Source organism: Heterocephalus glaber, unplaced genomic scaffold (genome assembly GCF_053883595.1).
Source record: "Heterocephalus glaber isolate CG9 unplaced genomic scaffold, H.glaber_assembly_v1.0 deba00001720, whole genome shotgun sequence".
In the NCBI taxonomy this organism is placed as follows: domain Eukaryota; kingdom Metazoa; phylum Chordata; class Mammalia; order Rodentia; family Bathyergidae; genus Heterocephalus; species Heterocephalus glaber.
In genome coordinates, this window is record NW_028258433.1 from 2,623,451 (window position 1) to 2,633,208 (window position 9,758).

Consider the following 9,758-nt stretch of genomic DNA (forward strand, 5'->3'; position numbering starts at 1 on the left):
GAAGCCATAGATGCAGTAGAGACCCCAGAATGTTGGAGAAGGCAGTAATGTGAATCATCTGAGGAAAGTTGAAAGGAGTCACCAAAACCAGCCCAAGAGAGAATCCATGAGTGCTACAACCACCAGAAGTAGCATAGGAGCAGAGCCATCCAAGCTCTTTGGAGTTCATATCTTGCCACAGATTGTACCAGATGTTGAACATGGACGTATGAAATTTAATGTTTGCCCTGCTGGAGTTTTGTCTTGCTTTGGTTCCATTCCTTTCTACCTCCCTATTTGTGCCTCTTGGAATGGGAATGTTTACTTTGTGCCATTGCATTTTGGAAGTGTTTAACTTTCTTTTCATCTTTACAGAGGTTTGTAGCTAAGAGTTTGCCTTAAATCTCAGAGGAGAATTTGGATTTGGACTTTTCAGCATTGTTAGAACTCTGGCAACTCTTAAAGATTGACTGAATGCGTTTTGCATAAAGGGATGTGCACGAATCTTTTGTGGGCCAGGGATGGAAATGTTATGGCTCATATCTAGATGTCCCCACAAAGTCTCATGAGCTCATAGGCAGGGCTTTTTAGAGGCAGCGGAATTTAGGGTGTGTGATAATTAATTCACTGATTGGTTTATCACAGTTCTGGGCGTGGATAAAGGGAAGGCCCACCTTGGCTATGAGTGGCACCAACCAATAGGGTTGTAGCTTAGATGGGATGAAAGGGAAAGAAGAAAGAAGGCTACTGCCTTCTGCCTGCCATGCCATGGACTGTTTCTCTGTCATGCCTCTCTGCCATGCTGCTGTGCCTTGGAGCCAGCAGACTATTGTCTGAAACTTCTATAAACTGTGAGCTAAAATAAACCTTTCCTTCTTTAATTTGTCAGTGTCAGGTATTTTGTTCCAGCAATGAGAAAGTAACTAAGACAACAGGAGACAAGGATCCAGTTGGAGATAGTAGTTGGGAGGTGTTATAGTTTATATCTAGATGTCACTCAAAGCATCATGCACTCATAGGTGGGGATTTAGGGAGGTGATTGGATCATGGGGGTATGATACTCATCAGGGGATTAGTCTACTAATGAGTTTAATGCTAAATGTGATTTGGGAGGTGAAGCCTATTTGGAGAAAGGCAACTACTGGGGATGTGTCTTGGAAAGGTATATATCTCTGTCTCTTCTCTTGATCTCTCTATTTCTTTCTCTGCTTCCTGCTGCCATGCCATGAGTAATTCTGCTCTGCCATGCCCCTCTTCCGTGCTGCCTTGCCTTGGAGCCAGCTGACTATGGACTGAAATCTGTACAGACTGTGAGCCAAAATAAACCTCTCCTCCTTTAAGCTGTGGGTGTTGGTTATTGTGTTTCAGCGATGAGTTAGTAACTAAGACAGGAGGTGACAGTTTTCATGGTGTAAATACAAGATGGCACCCCGACTAAGATGTTGGCTGAGGGATGACATTAGAATAGGAGAGATAACATTGTGAATGAATAACAAATAGGAAGCATGATTGGTTGGAGGAGGGCAAGGAAAGGAGCAGGAAAATAAAGGAGAATGTTAAGTTTTGAGCCTGGGTGATGAGGAGAATTACAATACAAATAAATCCAAATTCCATTCCTACCCTGCAGGTGCTGAGCATCAACTGTGACTAAAGGGCCAAGGTTTCTGCTTTCAAAGAACATCATTGTACTGTGGAGAGACTCTGGCCAAAGGAGTAATTGTAGTGAATGTGATAAGGAAGAGACCTTGGAACAACAGTTCTCAGGCTCCTGGAATGAAAGGTTACACTCTAAAGCAGATCTGCAGGGCAACAGTTAACAGAATCAACAATAAGTTATTCTCAGAGATATTTGCTTTGGTCATTGTGTCCCCTCTGCCCTAGTAAGATTGCTTAAACAAGGTTGACATGTGTCACATAAAAAAACATCTCATTCCTTCTCTGTTCCCTGACCAAAACTATCGTGCAAAATTGTTGCAAGTGCTTTTCTTTATCTTTTTTTCTCATATCCTTGAGTTACAAATAAATAATCACAGAGGTCTCAGCTTGTCGTTGTTCTCTGAAGATCTCTTATATTGAAGAAGCAGCCTCTCTGGGCCTCTGAGTGACTGAACTAAAGTCTTCTCTCTGAGTCATCTTTCATCCTCTTTGCTGCCATTATCACACACTGTGACATTGTAATGGAGCACATTAAGCAGTCAGGTATAAGAAACAAGGCAAAGTAAGTTACAAAAGCCTAAGAGTGGGCAATTTCAATCTATAGTTCTATATAGATCTTCATGGAAAATCGAAGCCAAAGGACATTGGAAAGCCACATATATTAAGAAGAAATAAGAATCTCTAGACACTTGATAATAATTGTGACCATGAATTTTTACCTTGTGTTTTGTATGCTGTTGTAGGCAGGGTTTGCCAAAGAAACAGAACCCATAGGATTGACTGATAAATTATTGATTGACTAATTATTAGAACAGGCTCACACATTATGCAACCAGAAATCGGAATCAGTGGCTGGTTACAGGTTTGTCTGTGAGTGAAAACACAATGCTATTCCTATGGGCACAGTCATGGGCCTCACTGTATTTCTTTAGCTTGGATGAGGAACGCTTTGCCAATATTTTATGCATACACCTTGGATTTTATCACTGAGAGCCTACTTCTGGTATTTATCACACTGACTAGCAAGTTTCTCATTTCACTAATCAAAGCCCATTTCTGACACAACCTATGCTTATGTTAAAGCTTCAGGTGATGGATGAGATTGGAAGAGGTGATTTCTTTCTGATATAATACCAGCTGACTGCCCTGGATGGTGATGTTTCTATTAGAGCAACTAAATGCCTCCAGAGATGAGGTTTCAACTAATCCAAACTCATTATGCCATTCTTGGTGTCCAACAATTTTAAGATAAATTATGGACACTGTAAAAAAAGTAAATCTATATTTTTCATAAAACCTATAGTAGGGGTCCGGGGATTTAGCTCAGTGGCATCGCACCTGCCTCAGAAGTATAAGGTCCTGAGTTTGATCCCTGGTACTGGAAAAGAAAAATGGAAAAAAAAAAAAAACTCCAAAAAACCTATAATAGGGATTGTTCCTTTAAATTGATATGATCAGCTATAAATTACTCATATTATTCTTCTAACCAGGAAATCATAACCATGCAGGAAAATTACCAATTACCTCGGAATAACTAACATTTCTGATGGCATAAATTGTGCCAAGAGCTTAGATATATCCGCTTCTTTAATCTTCAAAACAAACGCATAAGCCAGTGTCTTATTTATAATCCCTATAGCAAAATACTCAAGGTGGATACTTCAAAAAGCAAAGAGGTTTATTTTGACTCATCAGCCTGGAGGTGAGATCAGTTGACCCCTTTCAGTAAAGGCCTCATTTTGTGTCACAACAAGAGGAATGGCATTGCATAAAAGGAGCATGTGCAAGAATAGCAAACAGCAGGAATAAAAAGACCAAACATGGAATGTGGAGTTGCTTCCCTTTGTAACAACCCGCTTTTGCAGTAATTAATCCAGTCCCACAAGACCTAACCCACTTCCAGAGACAGGCATGAATCCATTCTGAAAGTGCATCTCTCAACCTAACCACTTCACACAAGGCCTCACCTCTTAAAGGGTTCACCACCTCTGAAAACCATTACATTAGGGACTAAGCTTCCGGCACATGAGCCTTTCAGGGACAAACGATATCCAGCCCATAGCAGCCAGGTGCCATCATCATACACCTGGCTTACAGAGGAGGAAAGTGAGCCTTAGAGGAAGCAAGTATTTGCCTCAGATTATACAGGTAGGACCTGATACATAAAGGATCAGGGTCTGGTGTTCAGAAGTGAGGGGGCTTGAAAACCCTGAGTTACCCTTAGAATTGTGTGTGTGGACATCTGTCACTCATGTTATTTCAGCCAGTTGAGGGGGAAGGGTATGGTCAGACTCTGATTTTTGTTAGATTCTTTTTCGGGGGGAGTACTGGGGATCGAGCTCGGGACCTTGCATTTGCGAGGCAGGAGCTGGAACCACTGAGCTAAATCCCAGGCCCCTTTGTTAGATTCTTAAGGCTTTCAATAGCACTATCTAAACCAGCTCCCTGGGAATCCTACTCCTTTCCCACAGCTGCCCTCATAAGTCATCATCCTAATGGAGACCCAAGAAGGACACTTTGCTTCTTCTTCTGTAGACAGACATATTGACCTGAGTCTATTAATCTAAAAACACAGAAACACTGCCCTAATTTATGGAAAACATGTCAGGTAAGAAAAATCACACTCCCAAGAAACCAAGTGACCTATTGTATTTATCATTCATTTTTTCAAATTTTTCTCTTTAAAACTGGGCCCAAAGAGATCAAGATGGCTCTACACTGTGAAAATATAAACATAGGTCTTTTTCTTCTTTGTTTGTTAAAAAAAAACCAAGACTTTAAGGAATTTTCCTGATAATGCTCAAACAAGCCTTCATGGCTTGTGGGTAATTTCTAACTCTGTGGTCTTTGCTAAAAATGAACCTGCTCCCATATGATTTGTGCCAAAGCAAAATGGTCATTTTCCTTTGGCATGGTGTTGACAGAATCGGTAATCCAAATATTTTACTAGAGTTAAAGCAAACTGAATTGAAAACGAAAGTGAGGGGAGATAGAAGTAGATAACTTCCTTCTGTCTTGCTTCTGAGGTACCTCGAGTTTTAATAGACTAATATTTCAAGAATTAGTACAAAAAGGGGCCGGAGATTTAGCTCAGTGGTGCCGGCACCTGCCTCACAAGCACAAGGTCCTGAGTTCCATCCCCAGTACCAATAATAATAATAATAATCATTAGTAAAAAAGAAAATGTATGGTTTCTCTTTTTCCTTTCATGCTCATTTGCATTTATCTTAAAATTGTCAGTAATTTCTATAGCAAAAGGTATATGTGTGTATATATTTAGCAATACATATGTGTATTACACAAATGCATATTAAATATACATACTTTAAATACTATCTTGGACTAAGATAAGTAAATACCTGTTCTTTGAGGCTCATTCACCCATTTTCTAAAGAATTCTTGTGAGTCTTCAGGCTTTGCTGAGCATGATGTGAGGGTTTGGTTGTATTTAGTGCTCATGAACTGCCTGCTATAATGCTCGTCTGTGTGAATTTCATGTTACTATATCAGAATTGAGGGAGAAATTGGTACGGAAATTGATTTTTCTGAAGTTTCAACATTTCAAATGCAAAGCCCCTTTTATCTGGTTACTTCTGGGGAAGTAACAGTTAGGAACTAATGAATTGGAAAAGCCACAAAGATGTATTAGCTCCATGTTGGCCCTAATTTCATGTCCACCTCTAGCCCTGGTGGAAGCTTAATCATGAAGATGAACATGTAGGAAAAGCTTCCTCTTGCTGTCAGAAGGTCGCCAGGGGCTCAGGGAGCCCTTCCTCGAGGTTGGTATGGTCTTATGCTAATTTATTTGTATCCCCTTATGGAATCTCCAACCTCCCTGGAACCTTCCTATTACCATTCATGTGTGAACCACAACAAAGAAGGCATTTCAGGCACTTTAATGTGAGCAGTTTCTCTCTCTTCAAAAACCTAATACATTTACACTCTGCACTATAACTACTTGCCTTTATTTCTACTCTAAATATTTCTTTTGAATTGACTCCTGGCTCCCCAACTAGAATGCACATCCCTTAAGAGGAATGAATTGGTCCTACATTTTCTCATATTTTTTAGCAACAAGCAGAGTGCTATGAATATAGTAGACATGAGTCTTGGTATTGCAAAAGTTTTGTGTATGAGGTATTATCTGTAGTACATAGCTTCATGTGGACAGGAACTGCATGTTAACCATCTTTGCATCTTAAACAACATCCAATTCAACTTATTGCTTAGAGTAAGTTATCAGTTATAATCCCTGGCTTTGTGTTAGCCTGGGGAGAATGACTCATCCCTGGAGAGACTGCAATGAATGAACCACTTCTGTGATTGCCTCACTAGAGCAATGTTAGAAAATGGGGAGAGAATGGTGTGATAGTTAATTGTGATATCAGTTTAAACAGATTAAAAAATGCCTTGCAGATTAGTGGAGCACAGTTCTGGATGTGTCTGTGAGTAACTGACAGGCCACAAACTGAGGAGGGAAGAGTCACCCCAGTTGTGGATGGCACCAACTAATAGGCTTGTAGCCTGGCTGGATGGAATAAAAAGAGAAAGGGGGAAGTTTTTCCTTTTCCTTCTTTGGAGGAGCTCCAGTCTTTGCCATTGCCTTTTGACATTTGTCTCTAGTTCCTTAAGGCTTCCAGCACAAACTCTTCAATCTTCAACATAGACCCTTTGGCTTTCCAACAAAGACTTGCATCAGACTCTGCAGTGAGCTTCTGGCCTTTGACTTTTGGCTGGATCCTCCAAACCTTCAGTGGCCAGATGGCCATTTTTCATTCTTCTATACTTGATTCTGCAGTTAGCCATTGTAATTCTACTTAGTAAATCCTTTATGTATTTTATATTATATTAAATCTGGATATTGTATGTATATTACATTGCCAAGCATGTCCAGACCGGGTAACTGCACCTAGTGAAGGCTTCATGCTACATCAACTCATGGCAGAAAGCAGAAAGCAAGGGTCAAGGATTTAGCTCAGTGGTGCTGTGCCTGCCTGGCAAGCACAAGGCTCTGAGTTCGATTCCTGGTACCAAAAAAAAAAAAGCGCAGAAAGCAAGAGGTCATATAAAAAAGAAAATATACACATATGCACTCTTCTGCCTTAATCCTCCCCCACTCCATTGTCTTAGGGCCATTCTTTGCTCATCCATGGGACACCCCAGCATCCCATGCCCCCTGTGCCTTGAGCCTCACTACCTGTTCCTTCTGCTCAGAGCACTCTGTTGCCAGGCTCTTACATGGAACTCCTTGGAGAAGCCATCCCTCACCATGTCATCCTATAAAGTGGCATCTTCACAATCCACCTCCATCTTTCATCCATCCCTTCACAGCACTCACCACCTCCTGGAGGACAGATATGCCAAGAATATTGCCTTGCAGGGCAGGGTGCTCATGTAGAATCTTTTAAATGAATAACACATAAATAGGTGGGTGTACATAGAAGACAGGGGTTTATTGAAGGCTTCATTTGCCTCCTACATCTTTTGTCTTGGTATCTCTTGTGATTATTGTCAAATCATAGTTCATCATATTTCTTTCAAACACTGAATAGGTGACCAAACGTCAACTAATGTTATATAAAACAAAGCAACATAAATAATAAAAAGCCTCGTAGAGAATCTCCTCCAGAAACCAGCTTGAACCCAGGCTACTTTGTCAAATGCCAGGATTGGGGTATGGTTTTGTAATTAGGAGTGCAGTTTTTTTATCAGTTAGGTTTTCTGTTGCTGGGACAGAATATCTGACACACACAATTTAAAGGAAACAAGGTTTATTTTGGCTTGTGGTTTCAGAAGTTTCAGGCCACGGTTGGCTGGCTCCAAGGTAGAAATGTCATGGCCGAAGGGCATGGCAGGGGAAAACTTCTCAGGAGCCGTGGCAGGCATAGAAGCAGAGATCAGGGAAAGAGCCAGAGGAAAGCTGTACCCTTCAAAAGCATGACCTCAGTGAGCTACTTCCTCCAACCAGGCCCCTCTCCCAGCAGTTATGAACTCATCAGTGCATTCATCTATTGATGAGATTAGTGCTCCATGAGCTAATCGTCTTCCAAAAGCCTCACTTCTGAACATATGGCCTTCTGTGGGACATGTTTTGTCTAAGCCATAAGAAGTTTACTGGTCAGTTTAGAGTTGGATTGCCTCTATGCAAACCTTCACTGCATTGCACACTCCATGTGATTGAGGACAACTTGTTTTTCCCATCTGTGCTTAATTCCTTTATTTTTTTTTTAAAGTTAATTTTATTGGTCCATTTTATCCAAACCTAATGAGCACATTCATCCTAGGGAATTAGGGAATTTGTACCCGTACGTAATGTATCTTGATTCTTCTTTTTTCCCCATCCCCACTCCCTTCAACTCCTCTCCCCCTCTTTATGTACAAAAGTTTTGTTTCCATTTTTCCCTTTTATACTTTTTTGCTTTTCCGTTCCTTGCTACCCCCTCCTCTCTTCCTTGTTCCCCTTCCTATTGGAACATTTTCTTCCTGTTTCCCGGTATCTATTATACATTTGCTCCTTATTTCCACTTTTGGTTTCTCACACCAGAGAAACAATGTGATATTTAAACATGTGTGTCTTGTTTATTCACTTGAGTATGGTCTCAAAGTGCATCCATTTACCTAGAAATGTCTTGTTTATCCTTCTTTATGAATGTTTTTATTTGTGAAATTAGATTTTATATTATAGAATTTACTATTGCTTCTCGGCCTTTTGGCTAAGATCAAGTGTATATTATAGAATTTACGGGGCTAATTGCATGTGAATGATATATGTTCAGTGCTTAGGCATGTAGCAAGCCCTGGCTATATGTTTACTATTATTATTGACAGCTGTGTCTATACTGTCTTCATTAGCATTGGGTGCCAGCTGATATAATGAACTTGAAGATTTCTTCATCAGGTTTGTTTGTCCCTTGACAGCCTACTATGTACTACATGTTGGTTCTAGAGACTGAGGCTATTGGTCAATAGGATGAACAAGAGTTTACATTCTATTCTGGAGATAGTAAACAAATAAAGAAAAAATGATCAGGTAGTGCTAAGTACTTTGATAAAAATAAAATGGTGATAAGATGGGGAAAGTAAGGGAGAGGGAGTTTCCTTTAGGTTTCATGATCAGGAAAGTTTTTCTGAAAGGAAACTTTGAGACTGTTACCTGAATGACAAAAGGCAGCAGCAAGGCAAACACATTGAATATGAATTGTCCAGGCCCAGGAATCAACTAATGCAGGCCTCTGAGGAGGAATGGAAGTGGTGTTTTTGAGAAGCAGAAATAAGTCAGTGTGTATAGTAGAATGGATGTTATGGGAAGAATGAAAGAAAATGTGGTCAGTGGGGTGGATCACCTGCTTTGTAGGCTGAGGAAAAGGGTTTGGGCTTTGCTTAAGTTTCTGCAGTATCCCTGGAAGGTGACTGTCATTTTACGGAGTAGGTGAGTGGCATTTAATAAAGTCCTTTCAGGTTGTTGGTGGAGCATGGATTACAGAGGAAAGCATAGAAATCAGAACATCAGCAGGGAATGATGACAAGCCGTACATGTGAGAAGTGAGGGTGATGATGGCCAAGTGTATTTCATGATGTGATGTTTGAATATGGTCCTAGTATGGACATAGGGAATCAGATGTCAGCCAGGATGGTGCTGGTTAATGCCCAGTTCTTTGCCCACCCCAGGAAGGTGTTGGTTTATCCCTCTAGGACTCTTGTCTTTTTTCACTTTATGAAGGTTTTAATGTAAACTTGTAAAGTGATTAGTGTAGGAGGAAAGGCTGAGGCAAAATTCCCTAAACTTCCAGGATGTTCTCCTACAGCTCCTGGAGATATCTAGAAAATAAGCTAAAATCATGTTGAATCTAAAGAGAAAGAAACATGGTGTCTGTCCAAAGGCCAACCAATACTCTTGTGCTGAGAATGGACCATATTTCTATTGGTTTCTCTATTGCAACAGTAACTACAGGTGAACCAATTTGTTTTAGGAATCTTGGATAAAAAAACACATAGGGACCTTTTCTAAAGGTTAAAAGTAGAAAGACCCCCTGTGCTCCCATTTAGTACGTACTACTGTGAATGAAAACTTACGTTTCACATTGAATAATCCGTCACTGGGTTGGATGAATTTCCTCTTTGGA

General features: G+C 40.4%; 1 non-coding gene across 1 annotated transcript; it reads left to right on the forward strand.

Moving 5' to 3' along the window:
- Positions 1-8,328: 8,328 nt before the first annotated feature.
- On the forward strand, positions 8,329-8,519 carry LOC147821683 (U2 spliceosomal RNA). The gene has a single exon (XR_015446701.1). It is a non-coding gene; the product is annotated as a U2 spliceosomal RNA (small nuclear RNA).
- Positions 8,520-9,758: the final 1,239 nt, after the last annotated feature.